At 59.1% G+C, this 12404-nt stretch overlaps 1 pseudogene; it reads left to right on the forward strand.

The window, feature by feature from the left end:
- Nucleotides 1-7476, forward strand: LOC118617623 (annotated as a pseudogene).
- Nucleotides 7477-12404: the final 4928 nt, after the last annotated feature.

Consider the following 12404-nt stretch of genomic DNA (forward strand, 5'->3'; position numbering starts at 1 on the left):
ATGGGCCCCTGCCCCAAGCCCATTGTCCCTGTCAGGGATGGCATCATGTTCCAAACCAGAAGCCTTGGGTCCCCTTAATAAGTCACCCAACAGAGAAATGCCCAACTCTGTCTCAGTGTCCCCTCTCTGTCACCATCTGCCCTCGAGTCCTGTCCCACGTCCCTCCTGCCCTCTCAGTCTCCCAGCTGCCAGCCCAGCCCCTGCCACTGTGCAAAGGGGATGCTCCCACCCAGGCCCCCGAAAGCAAGCTTCTCCCTCTCTTCTCGGCCTGCCCCCCCCCCCCCCCCCCGCCGCCAGGCTGAGGTGCCGAGCCCGTGGGAGGTCCAGGCTCACAGGGTGGGGTGCTCTGCTGCCCGGGGGTCACAGGACTCTCTCCCCGGCCGCAGCCACCCACCTCCCGTGGTTTCCCAAACACGACCTCAGGCCTTTTGAAAGGCCTGCCGGCTCCCACGCTGCCCCCTCCTGTGACTAGTTAGCTCCTGCCCAACCTCACTGCTCAGCTCAACTGTATAATCAGCAAAGGAAATGTGTGTTTTCAAAACCAGTGCAGGTGAGACTCCCCCATTCAGCAGCCTCTCCCTGGCGCCCCCCCAGCCCTCTGTGCCACCTGCCACCGTGTCCCAACAGGCAGAATTCCACCCAGAGGGTCCAACTAAAGAGCTCGAGGGCAGCGACCCGAACGGAAGCCCCGAAGGCGGCGGCAGCAGGAAGCGGTACCACCCAGCCCAGGACAGGGCACCAAGCCCAGGGCTGACTGCGGACAGTCACTGTGGCAGCCCCCCCCAACTTCCTCCAGGTCCTCCCAGGAGCCAGAGCCTGAGGGGAGTCAGGCAAGGCCCCTGGGGACACAGAGCAAGCAGACTGAAGTAGCACAAGTGTGTCCACCAGTGTCCCCTGGACGGTGCGGGCGAGGGGAAGCCGCCCCTGCCCACGAGGGCGGGCACGCAGGCCTAGGCTTCCCGGCTCAGAGAGGACAGAGCCCGCACGGCCTCCGCCGCGGCCGAGCAGAACCTTCGCCACCACGCTGGGACAGGTGGGTTCCTCTGATTGCCCTCACCCCCACCGACACCCCTTTGCTAGAGCAGGGATTGGGAGGGGCCGAGGGAAGCTGCGTCTACTGCCCCGGGGAGGGCTGTGGTCGCGTGGACAGGCCGAGACCTCAGGCTCCCTGGCTCCTACCTGTGTGCCCTCCTGGGCAGCCCCGTGGCCCCGGCGCAGCCAGGCCGGCCCCCAGGACCCCCTGTGCAGCAGGGGCAGGTGTGGAGGAGCTCAGCGTGCTGTTAGCAGACACACGGCGCTTGGTGATGCTAACCTCCCGACCACACTCGACCCTCTCGGCCAGGACCCCCCTGCTAGTTGGTCTGTGAACCCTTGAGCAGGAAACGATACCTGACTGTGGCCAAGCAGGGCCCAGGCAGGGGAGGACACAGCGACACGAGGGCCCATCACCTCCCTCGTGTCCACCCACCTCCAGAGCATGAGAGCCCCTGACCCCACTGTGGTTCCCTTTCGGGAAGGAGGAAAACCAGAGCGTCGGCAGGCGGGAAATGGCCCTCTGAGCTCCGAGGATGAGAACAGCGCAGAGACCACCCACCGTGAGGGCTGCGTGGAGGGCAGCCGGACCTTGCAGTGGGGCCACCTCCCCTGCTGGACACTGAAGGCAGAGGGCATCACCCACCTCCGGAAGGGCCTCTGCCTTACATTACGAGACCACCAGCCATCACGATGGGCCAGGTTCTGTCTGGTAGGAGGACCCACCCGAAGGGACATGTTCCTCGGTCACAGGAGCTAGGCTCCTCTGGAAGGGCCTGTCCGCACACCTGGCCTGACACTCAGGTGTCTGGTGGCTTCGGGTCAGGGTTTGTCGGCAGAAAAGCCTGTGCTGGGGGCTGTCCTGAGCACTGGAGACTGCTGAGCACACAGCCTGGCCCACGCCCCAGGTTGTGACACCGAAATGTCTGCAGACATGGCCAGTGTCCCCGAGTCCACACCGCTGCTGAGGGCCTCAGTACACAGGGTCCTGCCTGGGAGACAGGTGGAGCCTTCCCGTCCTCTTCCGGACCCCACGTCTGTGGGTTCTGGGACAAGGGGTGGCGGGGCGGGGTGGCACTTGGGGACAGAAGCCAGTTGAGTGGGTCAGAATGGAGAGGTGGGGGAGGCAGGGTCAGGAGGGGCTGATTTTCAGGGCAAATGAGAGACAGGTGGAGGAGCAGCAAGGCAGGGCCGCACAGACAGTCCCTCGCGCGGAGAAGGATCTGAGCAGCTCTCAGGAGGTCTGCACGGAACAGTCGAGTCTGAACGACCCAAGGTTTTGGGACCTGAAAACTCATGAGGTCCCACTGGGGAAAGACACCGGTTGTGAGACAAGGCTGAGGACATGTGGGTTCTGATTCCCCTGGGGGAGCTGAGTCCCGGCCGGAAAAGGGCCGGGCTATTCCTGGAACCACCTGGGGAGGGAGGACTGTGCCTACACCACCTGCTCAGCCCGCGACTGTGCCTTAGACACCAGCCCTGCTGCCCCCCAACCCCTGCCCCCGGAATCCAGCCAGAGAAGGCCCCCAGGAGTCTCCCAGCTTCGTGTGCTGGTTCTGTGGGGCCCCGAAGTGTTCCCCCAGCAAGTCCATCTTCCACCAGAGATTAGAGGCCGCAAGCTGACCTCTTTCTGGACCTTTCCACCAACCACCATCTCGTCAGCAGTTTAACCTTTGGTCTTATTTTACTTTATTTAGTTTTATTGTTGACACTATTACAGATGTCCCCATTTCCCCCCCTTTGCCCTCCTCCACCCAGCCCCCAGCCCCACTCTTCCCTCGGGCCATCACCACACACGGTCTCTGTCTGTAGCTTATGCATATATGTTCCTCGGTCAAGCCCTTCACCTTCCTTCATGAGTCCCCCTCGCCCCGCTCCCCTCCCCGCCCTGACATCTACCAGTCTGTTCATGTATCTATGTCCCTGGTTCTACTTTGTTCATCAGTTTCTTTTGTTCATTAGATTCCACGTATAAGTGAGATAATACGGTATTTGTCTGTCTCTGACTGGTTTATTTCACTTAGCATAATAATGTCCAGGTCCATCCATGCTGCCACAAAAGCTAAGATTTCCTTCTGTTTTTATGGCTGTGTAGTATTCCATTGTGTATATGTACCACAGCTCTTTTATCCACTCATCTGCTGATGGGCATTTGGGCTGTTTCCAGATCTTGACTATTGTGAATAACACTGCTATAAACATAGGGGTGCTTATATTCTTTCAAATTTGTGTTGTGGGATTCTTAGGATATATTCCCAGAAGGGAGACAGCTGGGTCAAAAGTCAAGGGAAATAAAGGAAAAAATAAACAAATGGGATGACATCAAACTAAAAAGCTTCTGCACAGCAAAAGAAGCCATCAACAAAATGAAAAGGCAACCCACTGTATGGGAGAAGATATTCACCAACGATGCATCTGATAAGGGGTTAATTTCCAAAGTATATAAAGAACTTATACAACACAACACCAGGAAGACAAACAATCCAATTAAAAATGGTCAAAGGACCTGAATAGACACTTCTCCAAAGAGGACATACAGATGGTCAACAGGCATATGAAAAAATGCTCAGCGTCACTAATCATCAGAGAGATGCAAATTAAAACCACAAAGAGGTATCACCTCACACCTGTTAGAATGGCTTCCATCAATAAATCAACAAACAACAGGTGCTGGTGAGGATGTGGAAAAAAGGGAACCCTTGTGCACTGCTGGTGGGGCTGCAGACAGGTGCAGCCACTGTGGAACACAGGGTGGAGAGTTCTCAATAAATTTAAAATGGAACCGCCTCTTGGTCTTATTTTATAAACTCCTAAATTTCATTCCAGGAACTCCGGGATTACTCTGCTGTGAGAAACCCGAAGAAACGAGGTGCTTTCTGCTTGGGGTGTGAAGGTCCCCTGGGAGGAGAAGCATGGACATTCTAGGGAATGTCCTCCAGGCTGGGGTGTCCTTGGACAGTCCCTGGAATGGGGCCCATGAGCCCCAGGGCAGTTTCCCCGCTGTAGGCCAGTGCTCCCACCTGCCAGAAGCTCCTCTCATCTCCAAAGGGTGGGCCTGGGTCCGAGGAGGTCAGCACAGAGCCTCTGTGTACAACTCAGGGTCCTACACCGTTTCTGTGGTCCCAGGAGCGAGATGGAAGGGGGCGGCACGCTCACAGCCCTCTGGGGAATTCAGACACTAGAAAAGGCTGTGCCTCCTTCCCGGTCCAACCTGCTTAACTTCATTCTTCATTCCCCAGCTGGGGCCCTGAAACACTGTTCCCCCAGCCCGGGGTGGGAGGGCCATGTACCGAACTAGGAGCTCGTTCCGGGACGCTCACTCGCTGGGACAGAGAATCCTGCACGTAAGCCGTGTAACATCTGAGGTGGTGTTTCCTTCTCAAGTGTTCAGGGGTCTGGAAGGTAAGAGGGCGTGGCCTATGGGGGTGTGCTGCTCACAGCAGGGATGGCTTCCTACAGCCCAGGGCTTGCTTTCAAAGCGCATCTGCATCTCATTTAAATACCACAAACAAGACCTCAGAGGTGGAGATGGAGACGCCTGGGCCATTCAAATGGAGTACTATGCAGCTGTGAGAAAGATCTCCTATCCTTTGAGACAACATGGAGAGACCTAGAAAGTATTATCCTAAGAGAACAAGCCAAGCAGAGAAAGACAAGTATCATATGATCTCACTTATTTGTGGAATATAATGAATATAACAGTCTGAGGAATGGGGTAGTCCCAGAGATGTGGAAGTGGGGTACAGACTGACAATCCCCAGAAGAGGGGGTGGTAGGGGAGAGATAAACCACAGAACTTATATGCATGTGTGCATGCACAATGGACATGGACAACAAAGCTGGGGACAAGGCAGGGAGGGTGGGGGAGGGGGGAATCCATGGGGGAAAAAGGAAAAACATGTGTAACAAAAATAAATTAATTAATAAAAAAAAAAAAAAAGGATACAGCGGCAGGTCTAATAATGTCCATAATATCAAAGTAGTGATTCATGTATACAATGTTTTGAGATCTCTGTATCAACTCTATGATATTAAAATATCTGTGGTTCTTATTGGCAAAAAAAAAAAAAAAATGTGAAGCATCTTTATCTGATTCAAATGTAACCTTCAGCGACTTCTGAGATAAGGGGGGAGCGCGAAGGGAGCTCCGTGGAGATAGGCTGTTCGCATCTCAGCTGGGCAGCTGGAGCCTTCGAGAAGGTTCTGAACACTCAGCTGTGTCGTGGCTGTCTGTCCTCCCTCGTGTCAACGTGTACTTTCGGCAAGTGCCGATGGTGGAGCGGGCTCGCCCCCTGGCTGGCCCCGGGCCACTTCACCGCCGCTGTGCTGTCAGCGGTGTTAGCTCTCACCTCCCTGCAGAAGGCAGAGGCCACGCCCACGCCAGTGCTCAGCCCCCTGCAGGGTGAGCCCGCCAGGCTCCAGCTCCTGGCCCTCCTGCCGCTGGGCTGAAACTTGCACCTGGGCCTCTGAGTTTCCAGGTCCCAAGGGCTGAGCCTTGGTGGCACAGGGCTTGTCCATCAGTCAGACTGAGGACTCCCCAACCCTGCTTCTCGGCTCAAATACCCAGGCCTCCCCATCCCCGCCATGAGCTCTGTCCCCCCAGGCTCACAGCTTCCTCTGAAGGAGGCTCCTTGGTCCTGGGGGCTGGGCGTGAGCAAAGTGGTTCTTCTGGTGCTTCTCCTTCAGGGACACCCCCTCTTTCCCACTGTCCTAGCCCTTTTCCCCAGCCCTGCCCGGGCCCCCAAGGCCTCAGATCCCAGCACTCGGCATCCATCAGGGCCCTGGCAGAGAGGCTGGTGTTGCCCTCTGCAGTCTGGCTTCTCCAAGTCCGTTCCCCAAATTCGGGGGTAGAAAGCAGGGTCACCATGGCAGGGGGCTCCCCATTTTATCATAGCTGGATGGTCAAGGGAGGTCTGCAGGCTTGAGGTGGACAGAGCAGCTGTCCCATAGGCCTGGTTAGACCACAGGTCTCATTAATCAGGGACACCCCTCCCTACCTCCTCCAAAAATAAGACCAGAAGAGCTGACTCTAGGGCAGGGGAATTTTCCACACCAGCTGAGCCACCGTGCGGGGCTGCCAGTTCCGGCTGTGCCCTTCCCTTTTTTTTTCCTCCAACAGGGTCATTTGCATTCCTGGGTACATCGCGTTCAGCTTCTGTCCCGCCCGGCCCTGTACTCAGTAGAACCAGTTCTGGTCTGTGACAGGGAGTCCCAGGAAGTCACCAGCCAAGGAGAGCCACAGGGCCAGGGCCTCCAGACTGATGGTGGAGCGGGCTCGCCCCCAGGGACCCCAGGGCTCAGCGAAGGCCCATCCTCCCTGACTGGTCGTTTCCTATAGAGCCTCAGTTCAAGGTCACCTTGCACGTGACCTGCAGCCCTGCTGGCATAACACTTTTATGAATCATAATATGCATTTATGAGGCCCCTCCCTCCTCTGTGCCAGGCAGTTCACTGGGAAGTGGGAAGTCTCGTGTCCATTTTGAAGGAGAGGAAGCACTTGGCATGTACCCCCAGGGGTGCGTTTGCAGGGGGACACCCCCCCGGGTGATGCTGGGGCTGGTCTGGGTTCAGGAGTCCTCAGGATGTTGTCAGGGCTTCCCAGGGTCTGGAGATCTTTATGGACCGAGCTTGTCTTTTGTGTCCACCTGAGCCTGGGGCTTCACCTTGGGCTGGTGGGAGGAAGGAGGGAGGCACCCTCCACTCCAGAGGAGGAAGGCCCACGTCCGAGCATCAGGGCACCCTGACTGCCCGGGCCGAGGACAGTGCTCAGGGTGTGGCGCCGGCAGCAGGGGTCTGCCTCCAGTCTTCCCTGGTGGGGCTGCGATGGGGCTGTCTGCCGATCGGGCTGTGCACTCGAGGGCAGAGCCGTCCACCGAGGGCCGTGCTGACTCTGTCCACACGCGGTGGCGGGCGGCGGGGCCTGCCCCACCCCATCCAGGTCTCCTCTCCCTTCCGTGGTGAGAAAAGCCTGAGTTTGCTCTGCAAAGCTCCACTCAGCCTCCCCCGGGCGGCAGCTGATGCCATGTGCGTGCGGCCGCTTCGGACGGTTCCCTAGATGCCCCGTGCAGCCCCCACCGGACTGGGCAGGGCCCGGACACTGGGCAGGCCGTGAGTCTGGGTGTCTGTCCTCACGATGGCTCATGGCGCAGTGTCTTGGGTTCTCCTGCCCGTCTTTCAGGACCCGCGGAGCCTGGGGCTGCCAGCACAGCAGACAGTGTCCTGGTCCCCAACATAATGCCCACAGCTGCTCCTCGTCCTCAAAGGTGGGCAGCCCTGGTGACCCTCGGGACAGCCTGTGTGGCACAAGGCCAGCACAACTGTACTGGTGTTCCCCTCATGCTGCCAGAAAATGTCCAGCACAGGCCACTTCTGGGTGACGAGTCATTGAGGACGGAGACACCGGCCACACCTCCAGGGCCCCCTCTGCGTTTGAGCCTGGTCTGACTCCCAAAGGGAGGCGACCATCTTCTATCTGTTGTGGGTTGAATGCATCCCCCCAAGAGATGTGCCCACATCCTAACCTCTGACACCTGTGGCTGTGGCCTTATTTGGATGCAGCATCATTGCTGATGTAATGAGTTAGGGTGAGGTCCGACCGGGGTGAGGTGGGCTGTTAGTCCAATACGGCTGTTCCTCATACGAAGAGAAGAGACAGCCTTGGCCCTTTGGCTCAGCAGTGAGAGCATCAGCCCATGGACCAAAGGGTTGCAGGTTCGATTCTGCTCCAGGGCACATAACTCGGTTGCAGGTTCGGTCTACAGCCCCAGTCAGGGTGGTGTGGGAGGCAACCAATCCACATATCTCTCTCACATCAATGTTTCTCTCTCACTCACTCTCTCTCTCTCTCTCTCTCAAAAATATATATGCAGGGGTGAGCATCAACAAACACGAAGAGCAGAGACAGAGACACGCAGGGAGAAGCCAGCCGTTGGTGGAGGCAGAGCAGGGAGTGCTGTGTCTGCAAGCCCGGGGCTGCCTGTCGCACCAGGAGCTGAGGGACATGGAGCAGACCCCCCCGGGCCTTTCAGGGAGCGCGGTCCTGCCAACACCGTGATCTAGAACCGCCGGCTCCGGGTCTGCGAGAGAATACGTTTCTGCTGTTTTAAGTCATCATATCTGTGCTCTTCTGTTAGGGCAGCCCTAGGAAGCTGGCACGCCATCGTTTCTGTGTGGTCCCCACACCAGCTGGCCCAGGGAGGAGGCCTCCCCGTAGAGTCCCCGACTTCCCTATGGGTCACAGGCCCTCCAGTATCCACCAGCTCACTCGTGGAGCCTTTCTGAGCCCTGCCGTCCTGGGGCTGCAGCACAGACCTGAACCCAGCTCCCCAGCCCACCCTTGCCCTTGAGAGCAAACCCTGGAGGAGACGACAGAGGCCGCGGAGCTTTGTAACAACAGGCTGCAGTGGAGACACAGGCCAGGACTCGGGAGAGCTGAGCCTCCCACCTCCCACAGGTCTGCTGGCAGAATCCACCCTGGACACTGCCCAGAGCAGCCTTCTCTGCCCCTTCCCGCCTTGGCTCGACCTCTCCTCCCTGCTCCTCGGACACCACCACCCCTGGCTCCTCTCCTCTCGCCCCGGGCTTCTGAGGGGCAGGGAGCGCCTGTGTGCGGGCAGTGGTCCAGGTGGTCCCCAGCGGGCGGCAGCCAGCCTACGGACACCAGGGAGGGCTGCCTCCCGCCCCTGCAGGGTCCCACCCGAGCTGGACTAGAGCGTCCTCTGGACATAAGGAAGTGGGGGAACCTCACTTGCCTCCCCCTGTCTGTGATGAGCTGCTTCCCTTTCCTGCCAGCTCTGGGAGCCCAGCTGAAGCCACAGAGGTCACTTGGGACCTGGAGTAAAACCGCATCTCAAGGAGATCCGAGGAGGCCGGGGGCCACTGCTCCTCAGAAGAGACTGGCAACGCCACAGAGCCCGGGGCGGGGAGGGAAGACATCTGCTGTCCTCGGGGGACGGAGAGCCGGTCACGCAGAGCCAGCGTGCCCAGCGGCCTGCGTGGGCGTCCCAGCTGGGGCTGCCAGGTTCGTGTTGAAATGGACTTTGAACTTCTTGTGAAGGGAGATGGGGACCTGACTTTGTGTGTCCTGCCCCCCATGGCACAAAAAAAGTGGCAGGACTCCCTGGGAGGGGACGTCACGAAAGAGCCAGGAGGAGCAGTAGTGAGGCAGTGACAGCAGATGTGCCCCCACGGGCTGCTGCTGCGTGTGTGCGTCATGAGCAGGCTGACAAGGGGAGAGTGAGCAGGTCCCCCCGGAGCGGGGAGGGAGAGGCCGCGGGAGGGGCGTTCTCTGCCTCCTGCCTGCGGGGGATCGCCACCTGGCCAGCCACAGGGAACAGGGCACAGGATGTTCTCGGGCTGGAGGGAGGAGGTTGGAGACCCCCCAGGACACCCACAGGAGCCTCCTGCAGGGGGAGGCCCTGCCTTACGTATCTGCCAGGACCCCACATCCACCGCATGTCTGCAGCGAGCTCAGGAGGTTGTGGAGCCCGTCCACCCACCCAGGCTGAGCACCAATCAAAAAGGCCAGACCCTCTGTGCTCCTTCAGGCCATACAGGCTCTGCCCTCCACCCCACCGCCCGTCTTCCACTCTCCCCTCACGCCCCACTGCCACACTCGCCCAACCCATGCCAACCTGCCCTGCCCTCTACTCAGAGGGTGTCCCAGGTCCCAAGTCTCTCCGTCTCTCTCAGATGCCCTGACAACAGAGCCGAGGGGCCGCCGTCCCCACCCCTGTCTCTCACTGTCCTCACCCATCAAGTACTTGATGATTTGCACATGGCTGATGGTGTCCCTCCCTGGGGCCGGCACATGGTGGATCCCAGTCAAAGCTTGTTGTGAACAAACAAAGGAATGAATGAGTGATTGAAAGAGTGACCGTTGTCATCACAGGGAGCCCATCAGCCAGCAGCAGTGGCAGGGGACGGCCACCCCCGGGAACCCTCCTCTGCTCTCCGGAAGAGACCAGGATAATGGAGTCCTCGAAGGCCCCTGAGGCCCTGGGAGAGCCCACCGAGGCTCCAAGGGGTCACACACCTGTAACGCCCGCCATTACCTCCTGCCCACCAAGCTGGGGTGGCCTGAGGGACACCAGCCACCAGACAAATAACGAGACAAGGGACGTTCTTCAGCACAGTTCTCTGTAGCGGGAAACGGGCAGTGACTGCAGCTGCTGTGCCGATGACAAGGCCCGTTTCTGTAACGCCGGCACCTGTGCAGAGTGGCCGGCACCTGTGCAGAGTGGGCGGCACCTGTGCAGAATGGGAGGCTCCTGTGCAGAGTGGGCGGCACCTGTGCAGAGTGGGTGGCACCTGTGCAGAGTGGGCGGCACCTGTGCAGAGTGGGTGGTACCTGTGCAGAGTGGGCGGCACCTGTGCAGAGTGGGTGGCACCTGTGCAGAGTGGCCGGCACCTGTGCAGAGTGGGAGACACCTGTGCAGAGTGGCCGGCACCTGTGCAGAGTGGGAGGCACCTGTGCAGAGTGGGCGGCACCTGTGCAGAGTGGGTGGTACCTGTGCAGAGTGGGCGGCACCTGTGCAGAGTGGGTGGTACCTGTGCAGAGTGGGCGGCACCTGTGCAGAGTGGGCGGCACCTGTGCAGAGTGGGTGGTACCTGTGCAGAGTGGGCGGCACCTGTGCAGAGTGGGTGGTACCTGTGCAGAGTGGGCGGCACCTGTGCAGAGTGGGTGGTACCTGTGCAGAGTGGGCGGCACCTGTGCAGAGTGGGCGGCACCTGTGCAGAGTGGGCGGCACCTGTGCAGAGTGGGAGGCACCTGTGCAGAGTGGCCGGCACCTGTGCAGAGTGGCCGGCACCTGTGCAGAGTGGGTGGTACCTGTGCAGAGTGGCCGGCACCTGTGCAGAGTGGGTGGTACCTGTGCAGAGCGGGCGGCACCTGTGCAGAGCGGGCGGCACCTGTGCAGAGTGGGAGGCACCTGTGCAGAGCGGGCGGCACCTGTGCAGAGCGGGCGGCACCTGTGCAGAATGGGAGGCACCTGTGCAGAGTGGCCGGCACCTGTGCAGAGCGGAGCTCTGTTCCGGCATGAGTTAGCAGACGGCCCGCAGTCCTGAGCTGGCTTTGTTTCCGACTTTCCGTATTTGGACTTTTACTCATTCCAACTGGCCTTTTCCTCTGCTGAGCCCCATCACAGACGGCCCCTCCGCCGGGATGTGCACAGATGACCGTGTGTCTCGTCATCCCTCCACTTTTCACTGTTGATCTTTCCGGATTCTCCCGAAAGCCTCCTGGCAGGAACACAGTCTGGTTAGAATTGGTCTGAACTACGTTTTCTGTGTCGCTGACAGCAGAGCAGGTCCTGCTTCCCAGTTCCAGCTGAGGTTGGACCAGTTTCTCTGGGGGCTTCCCTTCTGCTGTGGTTTCTCTTCTACCTCTTAGCTGCAGGCTCCGTCCTTGGTCTCTGTCGCCCATCTGGCCACAGAGCATGTGGCTGGACTCGGGAACCAGGGCCCAGTCCACCTCTCCTCCCAGTTCTCCTGGACAACGGAGGGAGCGCCCCGAGAGGGTGGGGGTGGGCTCCCAAGTACTCGGTGCCCCTGGCCGGGCCCTCCCCTCACTGCTCCAGGAGCAGGGACCCTGGGTTCTCTCGTAGCTGACGGAGAGCATGCGGCTTCTTCGGGGGCCTCACAGGCAAAGGCAGGAACAAACCAGCCCCTCCACGTGCCCTCCGGCACTATGGCCCCAAAACACGTGTCACGCAGTGGCGGACTCGAGACAAAGCCAAATAAACCCATTATCAAAGGCACTGGGTTCATTCTGCCCCCAGCGCAAGCTAACCTGGGGCAACTGGGAGGAGGACTCCTGGGTCACCTCATGCTAAATCTCTGACCGCAGGACTCACCGGGGCTCTGCTGACCCCTCCCCCAGGGCGAAGCCCGGTGTTCCGGGAACAGAACCACACACCTGTTTTCAAAACAGATGCCCTGGTACTTCTCAATAGCAGCAAAGCACACTAATATTTATCTTTCTGAAATGTGTTTCAAATGTGCGTAGGAAAAGTTCTAAGCACGTAGGAATGTGTCTTGGGTGCCCTTGGGGAATGGAGTGCCACACTTCAAACATCAGAGTCCTAGGAGACGGGGCATTGTAGCTGCTCTCGTTGTTGAGTACCTACGGTCTCAGTCAGTGGGGCACTCTCATTCGGTGCGACAGGCTGGGGCTCGAACACTAGACATGCATTGTCTCCGGCCGGGAGGACAGAGTCCGAGACCCAGGTGTCGGCGGGCTGGTTACTCTCTCCCGGGCATGCAGACAGCCACCTGCTCCCCGAGTTCCCCCTGGTCATCCCTCCGTGTGTCTGTGTCCTGATCTCCTCTTTTCACAAGGACACCAGTCACACTGATTTAAGGCCCAGACCCAT

The sequence above is a fragment of the Molossus molossus genome, unplaced genomic scaffold, assembly GCF_014108415.1.
Source record: "Molossus molossus isolate mMolMol1 unplaced genomic scaffold, mMolMol1.p scaffold_m16_p_5, whole genome shotgun sequence".
NCBI lineage: Eukaryota > Metazoa > Chordata > Mammalia > Chiroptera > Molossidae > Molossus > Molossus molossus.